The following is a 13,480-nucleotide window of genomic DNA, read 5'->3' as shown; positions in this document are numbered from 1 at the left end:
TTCTGTGTCTGACTTGCCTTGCACGTGAGAGCAGAAAAAGTCTAAGTATGTGATTATGGGAACTGTAAAAGAAAGAAACTTATGGGAGACCCTCAAGTCCACAAGAACCTCAGTCTGTCTTGGCAAGAGCCTTCTGGTGCCAAATCTGTGATTTTAAAAAGAAAATTTTAAGCTTTCTCCTTGTTTGTGTTTTTCTTTTTTTTCTTTCACTGAATGCGTGAGAAACACTAATCCCTGCTCTCAAGAGCATGGAATTTGATTGTAGGAGGGAGGTGTTGCTGCATGAACGTGTTCATTTCTATACATAATTTGCTATAAATTTTTTTTTCTTCTGCAGTAAAACAAAACAGCTGTAGTTGAAGTTCACCCAAAATTCCCAACCAGTGTTTCCCCACTACCCTTCAGCAGGAATGGCGTGCTACAGCGTACGCTGGGCTGGAAATGGGGAGTGAGGCTGAGAGCCAAGCTGCTCTCGGGGTAATGCTGCAGTGAATGCAGGCAGAGGAAGCAAAACTCTTGCACCAGATGAGGGATGGAGAAACGAGAATTGGCCTAAGGCTGCTCCAGGTCTTTCTACAAGGCACGTGAAGGCCAGAGTAAATTTGGGTAGTTTTTTGGGGAGTGATTCTATGGTGGCCAAAACCACATTCTTCCCTCCCTCTTGAGACAGCCCTCCGATAGGCTGTGAGAAGCGTGCTGGCCCATACCCATCCCTTAATTTAGAGATTTATGCTAACATAATTCTGAAGCCCTGTAAACTGATGCAATTTTCCAAATAATGTTAGAAATCTCTTACCAGAAAGAGCAGCTGCTTGGGGCTCTCGTGCTGCAGTAGCTGAAGCGTGGGGCTGCCTTGAGTTTCAGCACAGCCACTTACTGCAGCAGATAAAGAAGCACAAGGAAGCACAACTCTCTCCAGTTCTCTTGGAGGATGAAACCAGCTTTCAGAGGTTCGGTTGTGTCTGGAGAGGCACTTTGCTGGTTAGGGGCTGGCTCAGGTTTGTGGAAACCCTCACAGCTGGTGTGGAGCAGCTCCAGATCCTTGCTTAGGAAGAACTGGCAGCGTCCTTCCCTTTTGCCTGTACTTAAAGTAGCGATATGCAACCTTCCCACTCCTGGGCCTCGGGAATAACATGCCATGTGCTATTATCAGTTGCCGAAACTAAAAATGACAGTACAGAAATGTCACCTTTGTGTCTATCCAGCAAGAGGTTGGTGCAGCGGCGTGGCCACCAGGGGGGGGCCGACGGCTAGCTGGAGCCTGGTGGGACCGGGGGCTGAGGCTGGCTTCAGATCTCCTGCATGTTGGGGTACTCTTTCTTTTCTCTCTCCCATTTTTTTTTCTTTTTTCTCTCACTTTTTTTTTTTTGTTGCTGTTGTTTGTTTGTTTTCCCCGTTTTCTTTATAATTTTCTTTCTCTGCTTCTAACCCTCAAATTGGAGTGTGTGAGAAGTTAGCATCCAGGAAGCATCCCCTTGCTCAGCACAAGTCCCTGTTGCACTCCTTCCACTTGCCCTGTTGTTTTCCAGCAGGCAATGCATTAAAAATGCATGAGAGGAAGTTGAATTTACATGTGTACATTAACCTGCAGCACGCTCTCGGGAGGCTCAGGACAAATAGCTCAGTAAGAATAATGTGCTCGATAGGAACAAACAACAGCAGTAATGCTAACCAGATCAGATGTGTTCCCTTGGGATGTGAGACACAGGTTAGTCATCACTTTGAGAGTGGAAAGGGAATTTTAACGTGTGGACTGGCAAAGTGTAGTTGAGCACAGAGAGCTGATGTTCTCTTTTTAGGGCCTGCTATAATTAAATGGACTTTTCTGTTAACTGTGGACATTGCCAGCTTCTCTACAGAGTCAGTCCGCATTTCTCAACTGCACGCTCATCTTTGCTCTTCAGGTGCTGGAGGCTTGGGAGTGCATGAGGGATTGGAAAGAAGTCTGCATTCTGCTACAGACTGAAGTTTTGAAGGAAAAGTTTATAAAAGAGGAGAGGTGCAGAAGAAATGTGCAGCTCCACTGGGTCCCTTGTCAAACAGGGGCAAAGTGACAGCCAGCAGGGACTGCAAAGCAGCGAGCACATAAGCAAGCAGAGCTGTCTGCTCCATGGATGGACCAAGGAAAGGGAAATGTTTCTCCTTGTCCCCCGCAGGGGAGGATTAGAGTGTAACAGGGATATGGGTAACAAAACCAGCCATGGCTAAATGAGATTTAAACCAAACATTCCTGTTATAGCCCACACCCTGACTCTGACAGGGGTTAAAGAAGCTTTCTCCCTGTTTCCTCTCACCTTCCTCACAGCCTGGTGCAGGGATGCAAACCTGGAGGAGTGTTTGGCAGCTGGTGGCTCTAGGCAGGAAGAGGAAGGCAGAATCCGCTTTATCCCTGTCATAGTTCTCAAGATAATTAGGACTGAGCTAATTTAACACTTGATTAGGGAACAGATAGGCAGCTTCTTCACAGAACTGGCTGTTAACAGCTTTCTAGAACCCCCTCTCCTTGGGGAAAGGCCACCTGCAGCATCCTCCACACCTTTATCTCTCCCCCTGCATCTCATCCCCTGTCCTATTCTCTTCCTGTGTTGCTTCTTCACTGCCCTGTGTGCTGGTGTGACCCTGGGGAAGACCAGCTGTACTGATCCTGTCTAGCTTGACTGTATCCCTTCTCCAGTCACTTGCACTGGGAGGGTTCTCTCACCAGCTTTTCTGGCTGTCTTTTGCCCTTCCCATCAGTCATGGTCACTTGCCCTGGCAATGTTTGACAGGGGCTGTACCCTAGCATAGTGAGCAACCAGGGTCAGCTGTCAGCCTCTGAGCCACAAGCCTAATGCAATGGAACAGATGGAACTATTTTTTCCAAGTTTTCCCTGGGCAGCAGGATTAAAGTCTCTGTTCTCAGCTGGGGTTCCCAGCACAGTCATTTCCCCCTACGTTATACAACACCCTATTAAGGCGAACAGCACAAACGTGTTCATTGGGATCCCTTCCCCCTACCCTAGAAGGCCAAAGAACAGGGGCGAGGGAGGCTTCTGAAGGCTGAGAAGCTGCCTCCCATTCAGGACCACTGAGCTAATCCTGCCCAGGTATCTCTCATGGAAGTGTCCTGCCACCTTCTCCCCAGGCCCATCCCTGTGGTGCCAGGGCTGAGGGGGAAAAATGGGTAACAGAGCAGTGGGACCACGTCCCAGTTGATCCATCAGGCTCTGCATAGACTTCAGGTGGATATAAGGGGAGAGAATTTTGCATAGCAGCATCAGATCAGTCCTGATGTCCCTGCCTGTGGGTGCGTGCATGCATGTAGCCTGTTTGGAGATGGCTGCAGGCAGCCTTGGTGAAGGAAAAGCTTGCCAGCAGGATGAGGGCACATCCATGGAATGAGGAGCTGCTGCCTCTGTGCACCAATTACTTGCGTTATTGACAGAAGACCATAAATGAACAAGGGAATTAATTAGGCCTGCAGCAGGCCAGGCTGGATGCCTGCAGTGCTGAGAAGGCTGGAGCTGGTTCAAAGGCACAGGGGAGTTGACAGCCAGGAGCTCTGTGTAGCAAACAAAGGTGCTGCTGGTTCTGCTCCTGGGGAGTGCTGTGAAAAGTACCTCTGACCAGAAGGACAGTCTGCAGGAGGGAGAGGGATCACTTCCTGGCATCATCTGTTTGTTCAAGACTCGGCTGAAGGACATAAGCAGCTTGTTAATTCACTCTGTGTCCAGCTGCAGGCTCAGGTCCTGCAGGGGAGCCTCAGGGCTGTGCGTGCGGCTGTGAGCCAGCTCCCACAGCCTGGGTACTTTTCCTGTGCTGGGCTGGGGCACACTGCAGCTGTCTGGCCCGGCTCTAGGAAAGTGCTTGCAGCAGGGCCTTTCCATCTGTCTTGGCCTAAGGGTGACCCTCACAAACCTCCTCTCCCTGTGGTCGCCTCAGCAGATGGTGAGAAAGCAGAGAAAAGGAGAAGTAGTAGAAGCTGCAGTGGTAGGAGAACCTGACCCAATGGTGCCAATTGCCCTGATACCCACATGTATTTATTTTCAACCAGCCAATTTATCTACTTCCTGAGCTATGGCCTCTGCGTTCCTCCTCCCACCCGTCTGAGCACCTCATGCTCCAGCCTCTGGATCCCCATAAAGGCTGTGGGGGTGTCCACAGCTCCACAGGCAGAGCAGGATGGGGAGCTCAGCCCAGCAAGAGCTGAGGGATGCTAATGCTCTTGATATTGTGTTGGTGCAGTCTTGGAGCCCATGAGTTTGCTTTGGGCTGTTGATCTCTCGATTCTCCCCTGTGAAGGAGTCTGCTCTGGGAGGAATGCAGGGACCGTTTCCTCACCTACTACTACAGGAGGTCAGGGAGGTGGAATAAGGCACTTGGTTGAAGGGAAACTTCAGTTCAGCGAGGGTGTTCAGGACAGCTGAGTCGTGTATCACCCACAAGGCTGCACCAGCTGCTCTGCAGTCAGAACTCAAACCAGCACCAGACTTGGTCCTAGTTCCAGACTTTTCCTTCACCTCATTTGTTAGCAGCTTCAGATGCAAATCCTGTGGCCAGTACACAAAGGCCTAGCTAGCATGCAGGGCGCCTGTCCAGCTGCCCTCCTCCTCCTGTCAGGCTTGGATGGATGCGAGCACTGCAGAGGGCTAGGAGGGAACTTAAGGAGTATCCAGGTCACAGCCCGTAGTGCTGTTGTGCTGTCTCTTCAGGTGGCAGCAGAGGCTGACTATGACAGAGAACAGTCCTTCCCAAAACATGACTCAGACAGGTGTGTCCCAGCACAACACAGAGGTGTAAGATTTGCTTTGCAGAGATAATTCACCCTCCTTGTGTTATGTGCAATGCTGATTGCTCGTGAGAGATGACCTTACCTCCTGCAAAACAGCTTGAAAACAGGCAGTGTGGACAAGGAGCAAGAAACAGCCCAAAAAAAGAATAGCAGGATGGCGGAGAGAAACTTGGAAAGGCCTTCGCAAATGCAAAAATGTCTGGGGGCCATAAAGAGGGGCTCTACTGTAATGTTTGGTACCATGCCCAGCCTGAACCTCTCGCACCATTTTGCAGGCTGAACCAGCATTGGATTCTGGCTTCTTTGGCTGGATGGAAGTACTTGTCATTGTGTCCTGAGTACTGCATTGTGCCACTCCTTAATTCTTCCGAAGAGGTGTTGCAAGTAGATATGCATGTCTTGTAGCTATACTTTGGATTTGGATCCACCTCTGGGGAAAGGAGGTGATAAGTGTTAAGAGCTGTTTAGACCCCTAACTGTTGTTTCTGAACTGGTTTCCAGCAAGAGCAGAAGATGGTAGTGTAGGGAAGCAGCTGTTTCCCCTGCTGGAAGCATCCCGAGGGGTCTGGGAGGAGCTCCGAGCTCACCGTGTCCTCTCAGCAGCTGGGTTAATGGCCAGGCTGAGTCTACTGGTAGCATCTTCTGACAGCAGTGGGTTTGCCCTTGTTCAATGCCTGTTCCCGGGATTTTGCTTGTCAGCTGCAGGGGCAGGTTTGGGTCTGTCCAGGCAGTTCCCCTGCGGAAAGAGGCTGCTGTGATTAATGATCAGTGATGAATGAGAGGGAAAGGGGTAGGAGGAGAGACCTGCCAATGCTTTGACTTCACTAAGGGCAAAGGTTCAGTCTGCTTTGGATCTGCCGATGGGAGGGAAAGGCGTGTCCAGGTCCTCAGCCAGCCAGGGTGTTAACAAGAGAGAGGTGAGCCTGGGTGATTAGGATGTCCACGGCTGCGCTGCATAAATCAGGATTTGAGTGCCAGAAAAAGTCTTCAGGGAAATGAAATGTCTAAGTGTCGTCAGCTCTGCAGAGAGATAATTAGAACCAGAAAAGCACCAGGAGTTAAAATGGTACAGATCAGTGAAAACAGGCGTGTGGGATTGGGATCCTCGTGGGTTTGCACTGTCTGTAAGCTGAGCAGGAGGGAGGAAGGGATGGCCGTGGGGGAGTCAGGGTGTTTATGGAGGAGTCATAGGGGTTAGTCCTCCTCAATCTTGGAGACAATCAGCTCTGATAGAGGAAAGTTTTCCTGCCAAATGAGATCCCCTGCTCATTCAGATACCTTGAACAGAAAGCAAGAAACAGAGGAAAATGGAATGGGCCAGATTCACCATTACTCTTTTTGCTCAGTCAGTAGTAGGAGGAAGACCCCATCTTTTCACTCTGGGCCTCTGTGAATTGATAAACCACAGCCATGTAACTTGGGAGTCAGCATCTTCCTGGTGCAGCTCTGGTGCAACTGGAGCCAGGAGTTGTGTGGGCCTTTAGATTGAATAGAATCATGGTGCAGGTACAGCATCCCCAAAAGAGGTACCAATATCTCCTCCAGTTGTGCCAAATCCACCATGGGTATAAAGCCAGCAGACTCCTGTTCTAGAGGTTAGATGAGAGTGAAAGCAAAAGGTTGTCCCATCTATGGAGATGTCCAAAACTCAACCAGAGACAGCCCTGAGCACCCTGCTCTGGCTCACCCCACTCTGAGGACAGAGGTGACTGGATCTTCTGAAATCCCGTTCCACCTCCAACCAATCTGTGAATGTGGGAAAGAGCACCAGACTGTGCAGAGCCACAGCCGAGGCTGGCTAAAGCAGCAGGAGTGCTCTCAGACATGCTGTGGTGCTGCTGGAAGGCTCCTGCACTGTGCAGACAGGCACTGAGCTGAGCTGCTGTAACACATCCACCTCCAGGCACTGTGCTGGTGAGGCTGTTCTGTGTCCAGTTCTCCCTGGTGGAGGCAAAGCTGTGAAGCAACCTGTGGGAATTAAGCATCAAAGCCACATGAGCATCAGGTGTCAAGCTTGACCAGCTGGTAGTAATGATTACAGTTATTTTGCAAAACAGCAATGAAGTATCTGGGGATGTTTTGTTTTTTTAGCTGCCTTCTTGTTGCTGCCCTAAAGGTTTGTGGTGAAGGACACGTGTTCAGGTCTCCCATTGTACCTGCTTGTGCCTTAAGTGCTTGACAGTGCTGTTCCCATCTCCAAAGGAGCTCCTTGTTGTCTGTGTAACCTCTGTCTGGATTAAGTGGCAAAAGGCAAATCCTCATCTTATGGGAAGAGCATACTTGACCTCTGCCTCCTCAGAGCTGCACTCTCCCTGGGGAGGAAGGGTTGGCTCAGCTGTGAACAAAGCACTGGCTGTAACGAGTGAGACTTTTTTGCCCTAGCAGTGTGGGGTGGGCCTGAGGTCAGATCTATGCTGCAGTGAGAAGGAAGAGACAGAAGACCCAGTGACCTGGAAGTTTAGAAGTAGCCAGCTCAACTTACTGAGAAATGTGGAGCTGCATGAACCCCTCCATCAGCAGAAATACACTGTCTGGGCAGGTGGTCCTACTGGTACATCTAGACATTAATTTTCTTAGCAAGATGCAAATGAATTTATTTTCCTATTTTCCAACCCATTCTCCTCTGTTGTGTCTTACAGTACTTCTTGCCCTGAATTGTAGTGCATTCTTTGCAGGTTCTCCAAGTCCCATGGAAGACATCATCGGCAGTAAACTGTGCCCATGTATGGGCTCAAGACAATGGTACATGTGCTCAGCAGTAGGTGCAACTAAACACATCTGTTTTGCCTAAGAACTGGTGTGCATACCACTCTCACCTTCATTCAGAATTCTTCCCTTGCACTATGCTCTTTGTTTCAATATAACCTGGCTCACTCCAATGCCACAGGTCTCAGCGAGGATGTGGGCAAACAAGGTGTGTGTGTGGGATGGTCTCTTGTCCATTTTGTCACTGAGGGCCAAAGCTAGGTGCTTATCTGAGACAGAAGAAGAAACTTGTATCAGAGCCAGACTGAACTCTGGTCCCAGTCTCAGCACCCTGGGGCATTGTCCCCAACCCCATCATCACAGGCTCTGTTTAGAAGTTGTCAGCTCTCTCTGTGCTGACGCTCTCAAGTTAGTCCCCCTGAGTAAGGATGCATTTCTTTCCAGGCCTTTTTGGGAGATCTGCGGCTCCAGCTCCAGACTCTTAAAGTGAATAGTAAGGATGAAGAATTTGATTGAATGCAAATTGCTATAGAAATGCATTTGCACCACTGTCATGGAAGGTACAGTGTCTGCAGGCATGGTGTTGCCTCTGGCCTTTCCACTTGTGTTCCTCCCCAGCCTCTCCCATCGAAGTGTTCTGAACTTGGAACTACTTTGAATTGGTGCCTCTAAAGAATAGATATGCTCATAGTCAACAGCAATAGAAGTAAAGGTCTGGTCCACCTTGAAAGCAGTGTCTCCTTTTGTGCCATTGGTTCCTGTAGATATCTGTGCAGAGCTCAGCCACAGAGGAAATGAAGAGGTTTCCCCTTCAGGGACAGGCAGTCCAGGAGAAGGAAGCAGAGCAGTGAGTGCTGCAGGATGAGAGCATTGCCTTACTTGCAGGTGGACCAGCAGATGGAAGGTGAGTGCAGACTGCAGATTCTGCTGTCAGCCAAGCTGCTGTTGGGTGTCAGCAGGGAGTGGTTTTCAGGAGTACATCTGTATCTAGTGTCACTTGCTTTACTACTGAGAGAAGGTTTGATCATCAGCTGCTGTGAGCTCAGACCTGGGACATCCAATGGTCTTGTAGAAGCAACAGCTACTGCGCAAGCCAAGCAGATCTCCTGCTACAGCAGCTTACAGGTCTTCTGCACCTCCTGCCCCCTTGTCCCTCATGCTCGTAAGTATTAGCTGTGCTTCTGTTGGCAAGAGATGGCTGGGAAGACAACCAAATCAGTGTTTTACTCTGCATTTGTGTGGGAGGTCTGTTGTGAGCATGGGTATGAGCGATGCACATCTGAGAAACTCATACAACAGCAGAGCTGTGCACGTGAAGTGGCCCAGGGCAGCGGGCCATGATCCCTGCTCACATCCGCGTGGTGCTGACAAACCCATTAGTGGCAGTGTGATGCTGCTGGGAATCCTGGAGGTTGCTGACGGCCATGCCTGGTACAGGACAGAGCTGCCAGAGCACATCCTTACACACAGTGGAGAGCAGCCCCATGACCATCAATACGAGCACAGAGCTTTGGGGAGCTGCTGGCCTGGGGCCAGGATGGGTGCGCTGCGTCAGCGGGTTTGGGGGTGGGAAGGGCACTGAATTTTCCCTTTCCTGCTCCCTTCTGAGAGCCTCACTGACATGGCTTCCTGGAACAGTGCTGTCAGGAAGAGGCATTTTGGGTTTTCAGGGACACGTGCGTTTGTGCAGCTCAGCCTGGCCTGTGCGGAGCGTGAGAAGGGTGCTGAACCATCCACCCAGGCCAGCTGCTTCCTCCAGTAGAGCACTGAGACAGAGCCGCTGCCATACCCAGACTATTTGGAAACATGTTGATAAACTTCCAAGCGTCTATTTCACAATCCAGATGTGCTCGCCTTGGCTGTAAACCCTCATCTGAAGAACAGGTGTGCTATAATGTTTCTAGCAGTGGCCCCAAAGCCAGCTGGAGGCTTGAGCTGAGCAGGGGCCAAGGGGCTGGTGCCATATAGGATATGGATGCCGGGGCAGGGACAGGTGAGGCAGAGAGCTGTAGGTCAGACGTAGTTCATAACAACTGGAGTCAGACTGAGGGAAGAGGGGGCTGTGCCACAATGTCCCCGTAGCCCCCAGCTGCTAATCTGCAGCACTGGAGCCAGCTTAGGAGAGGCAGCCCTGGCTGTATGGGCAAGCACCTGCGGGGTGCACCAGCGCTACATTTATTTCCTTGTTATAACAGTGAGGAATGAGAGTTTATTTCTGGTGAGAGCCCGCACCCAGCTGTGGGTCCACAAGCGTGGGCCACACCTCTGTGAGGGTGGGTGACAGCGGGCAGCTGGTGGGGGCAGCGCTCACAGCTCTGATGTCAGCAGAGGGCTGGATTCCCAGCCTGTGAGGTCATAGCTGGGAAACTGGGTACGCAGCCTAATCCCAGTAATTACCCAGTGGGACTGTAAAGTGTAAATGAACTACTCATTGCCTGGTGACTGACTACTTGAGCTCCAACACACGCCACCTTATCACTCTCATCTTTTGCAGCTCTCTAAGATTCACTTATTATTAAGACACTTAAAATTGACTTGAAATGATAGCATTGTAACAAACTGAGATCACAGTTCTTCCAGCTTCCAAACTGGAAGGAAAGCACCTAAAATTTGGTGCCATCTTGGGATGACAGAGTAATCAAGCAAAAATACAAATGCGACATCAGCCAGGGTCCTTCCATTTTGGGGTCTGCAGGGCTGCCACCAGTTTTCTCCTGACACATCAATCTGCTGGGCTGAAGGACTTCTAGTCTGAGTTCCCTATGCATTTAGCAGTGGAATGTTGTAAAGCAGGACCAAAACCTCGAAGAAAACAAAAGTCATAGCTTTTTAGGAAGACTGCTTTGAAATCAAAAGCATTTAATCAGAAGATTAAATGACTTTAATCCCAAACACTCAGTAGAATTCAAAGCTTGATTACAGGCTTGTTTGTTTGTTTGTATCTGGTCTTTTTGATGTGCTGAGAAAATGCAGTGCTGTTGAGAAGAGTTCCGTATGGCAGGATATTCTCAGAACAAATTCTTTCATCACTGTCTGGCATTATCTTGTTTCTTCTGTCCAACAACAGTGTTGTGTTACCTTGCTTGGATCTGTCTTTTCCTTCTTTCAGGTTGTGGGCTCCTTGGAAGCACTGTTCCTGGGGTGGTCCCAGCCGCCAAGAAGGCAAGCTTTCTGCTGAGAATAGCGGCCTGTGGACCTGATCTCAGGATGTCAGTGTGTGACAACCTGCCCCTGGAAAATCTTCCTCACACTCTTTCTTTCCATTTCTCTTTTCCTGAGAGGCACCAAGTGTGTGCTCTGCTTGAAGCCTCATGGGGTGGACACCCTGAGCAGCCTCGCTCCTTTGAGGAAGGCATGATGAAATGGGCTTCTGGCCAGGGCTGTCCAGTCTGTAGGGTCCTTCTCCCTGCCACATGCAGCTCCAGCCACAGCTATGAGGAGATAGAGAAGCCAGCCCCAGCCTCCTGGGCTGTGTGAGGGGAGGCCGCAGTCAGATCAATGAAAACAGGACTTCATTAATTACAGATGGACAGGTTCCTCTGAGCTACGCTAGCTCTGCATGAGTCACATTCTAGCTGAGTTTTCTCTCTGTATTTTTTTTTTCTTCTTTCTCTTGAAGAGTTGTTGAAGGGTTGAAATACTGTGATGGATAAATAAGGAGCTAGCTGTGCTCAGCAGCCAGCTCCACCAGAGCCTTTCTGTAGCAGTAGCCCACAGCAATCTCCTCTCTGCCTCACTCTTCACTCGTATCCCCTGGGTTCTGCCATCTGTTCCTGCTCTCCAAATTTCTTCTCCCTCACAGTGGCATGTTTTGCTCTCATGCTGTAAGCTCCTTTCCAGCATGTGGTCTCAGCCCTCAGTAATACATGGACACATGTTCATACAACAGTATCACCAAAGTGCCCAATGGTGGGACACCCACTTGGTTCTGCTGCGCCTCTCTCCTTCATCTTGGAGATGGTTAGACAAAAGGAGAAACAAACCCAGAAAACCTTGGCTTTCTGTTAGGGGCTGCCAGACAGTTTTTGTTCTGATTTCTGACAATGTGCTGGCCTTCTCCTCACAAGAGAAGGCTGGGATGCGTCCTGGGGCTCCAAGGGATGGACACATCAAGAGCAGATGAAGGTGGCTGGAGGGGCCAGCATGAGTGTCTGGACAGAGCTGTTCCCAAAACCTGCCTTGCAGCTTGTCAGTCCTTTGGGAACATCTTCCCTGGGCATCCTGTTAGTGTAAGCACTGAACTCTGTGTCTCTCATGGGAAAGTCAAGGCTTGGAGTGGTGTTTCTGGAGTCTTTGCTGGCCATGCTTTCAGGTCCAGAATCTGCTTTTCTTGCTTCCTCAATGTCCTTGGTTCCAGAAGCGCCCTCAGAGATGAACTGCTGCCTGGAAGCTGTTTCTCCATCCAGCTCTCCAGGCTAATGTGCCTTTGAGGTGGCTCTTTTCAGAAGCTGTGACTTGTGCCTCCAAAAGACTGGCTGTGCACCATGATCTGTGAACCTGGGGGACTGGCTGGCCTTCTCCTGCACCTCAGCCTTCAGCCAGGGAAATGCTCCTTCTTAGCCCACGAGCTTTAGGCAGCTCCTTAATCCATGGAATGTGTCCCATCTGCAGCGCGTTAGGGGTCCACTCGCAGCAGAGGAAGAAGCACATGTGGGTTGTGAACCCTTCAGAAGAGGAAGAAAACAAGCTAATTTATCTAAGGGATGTGGTGCCAGGAGCTACATCTGCGGGCCAACTGGCCTGGAAGCATGGTTCCCGGTGCTACCCAGCCAAGGGGGTGTTGCAGAGGTGATGGGGACATGAAGGGTGGAAGAATGAGAGTGCAAGGGGTCCAGGCACAGTGGGACCCCTGCTCCTTATTCTTTGAGAGGGCTGGAGGAGAACTGAATCTCAGCCACCCCTCCAGGGCACAGACACCTTTTCTCACTCAGCCTCTTTCACCAGGCACTGTGACTTTGATTTTCAGCTGCCCAAGCACTCCTGTTTCTCCACCATAATGATGGTGGGAAGGAGGGACTATTCTGGTACCATGGTGCATCCTTGCTCCTCTTCTCTCCAGGTTCCAGTGAGCCTCTTCCTTTCTGCTCTAGCTCCAAAAGCTGCCTCATTCACCTTGTTATGCTGCTAGCCATGGAAAGTGCGAACTTAGGGAGGTGCCACAACTCCATCTGAACTTGGCCTTTCCTTTGGTGCTGTCTCAGTCACTCCAGAGCTGGTGCAGGGAAGTACAAGGATGTGGATGCGGTGCTTCTGCTTTGCCCACCTGCAGCTCGCCCTCCTGCAAAATGCTCCCTGCTGTTGAACTCCACTCACCACCCTCCCCTGCTGCTAATCTCTCTTCCCAGGCATGGGTTTGATCTCGGCGGCGAGCCGCTCAATCGGCCGCTCTCTGTCTGCGTGAGTTCCTGAGAAATGAGGTATTTCATGTTTGTCTGCTGAGCCCCTGCTGAGCAGCGTGCTGCAGCCCAACTTGCAGCTCTCCACGCTCCCTTTGCTTCCCAATTTCCAACTTATTTTCAGGGAGAGCTAAATACAAGGCAATCTTGTACCTGTGCATTGCCCCTGGCTCACCTGCATCGGGCTGCCCTTGCTCCCTGTCTGATTGGCACATGTGCTGCTGGGAACAAACAGCTCTGGAACACCCTTGGAGGAGTGCCTGCTTGCATGGGGAGATTGGGTAGGGCTCAGCATCCAGCTCCTGGGGTGGCTGTGAGTGTGACACCAGGCTGATTTGAGACGGGATGCCAAGCCCCTGTGCTGGCTCTGTGTGGGGTACTAGATGGCCGGTGAGGCTGTGCTTGGTTTGTAAACCTCATTCCTCAGCTGTCAGAGCCCAGGACTGCATCTTCCAGGGGTGACCCAGTACCTCCGGGGGGGGGGGGATCCCACTGGTGCTCCAACTGAGTCCTCTGCAGGGCTTCCCGCAGGGCTTCCAGCACTGCCAGGGTGTTTTGAGAAGCTTTGTTTATGGCTTTGTTTATGGTATTGATAATTTTCTTGTGT

General features: G+C 50.6%; 2 long non-coding RNA genes across 2 annotated transcripts; one reads left to right on the top strand and one right to left on the bottom strand.

The window, feature by feature from the left end:
• Positions 1–5,843: 5,843 nt before the first annotated feature.
• LOC128086157 (uncharacterized) lies at positions 5,844–7,089 on the bottom strand. The gene is made up of 2 exons (XR_008209266.1): positions 6,928–7,089; positions 5,844–6,739 (listed from the first exon to the last, which is right to left on the bottom strand). It is a non-coding gene; the product is annotated as an uncharacterized LOC128086157 (long non-coding RNA).
• Positions 7,090–7,442: 353 nt separating this feature from the next.
• On the top strand, positions 7,443–11,077 carry LOC128087150 (uncharacterized). Its single transcript, XR_008209688.1, has 3 exons — positions 7,443–7,529; positions 8,242–8,381; positions 10,587–11,077. It is a non-coding gene; the product is annotated as an uncharacterized LOC128087150 (long non-coding RNA).
• The last annotated feature ends 2,403 nt before the right edge of the window (positions 11,078–13,480 follow it).

Source organism: Tympanuchus pallidicinctus, unplaced genomic scaffold (assembly GCF_026119805.1).
Source record: "Tympanuchus pallidicinctus isolate F22 unplaced genomic scaffold, pur_lepc_1.0 scaffold3, whole genome shotgun sequence".
In the NCBI taxonomy this organism is placed as follows: Eukaryota; Metazoa; Chordata; class Aves; order Galliformes; family Phasianidae; genus Tympanuchus; species Tympanuchus pallidicinctus.
This window is presented reverse-complemented; position numbering and strand designations above follow the sequence as displayed.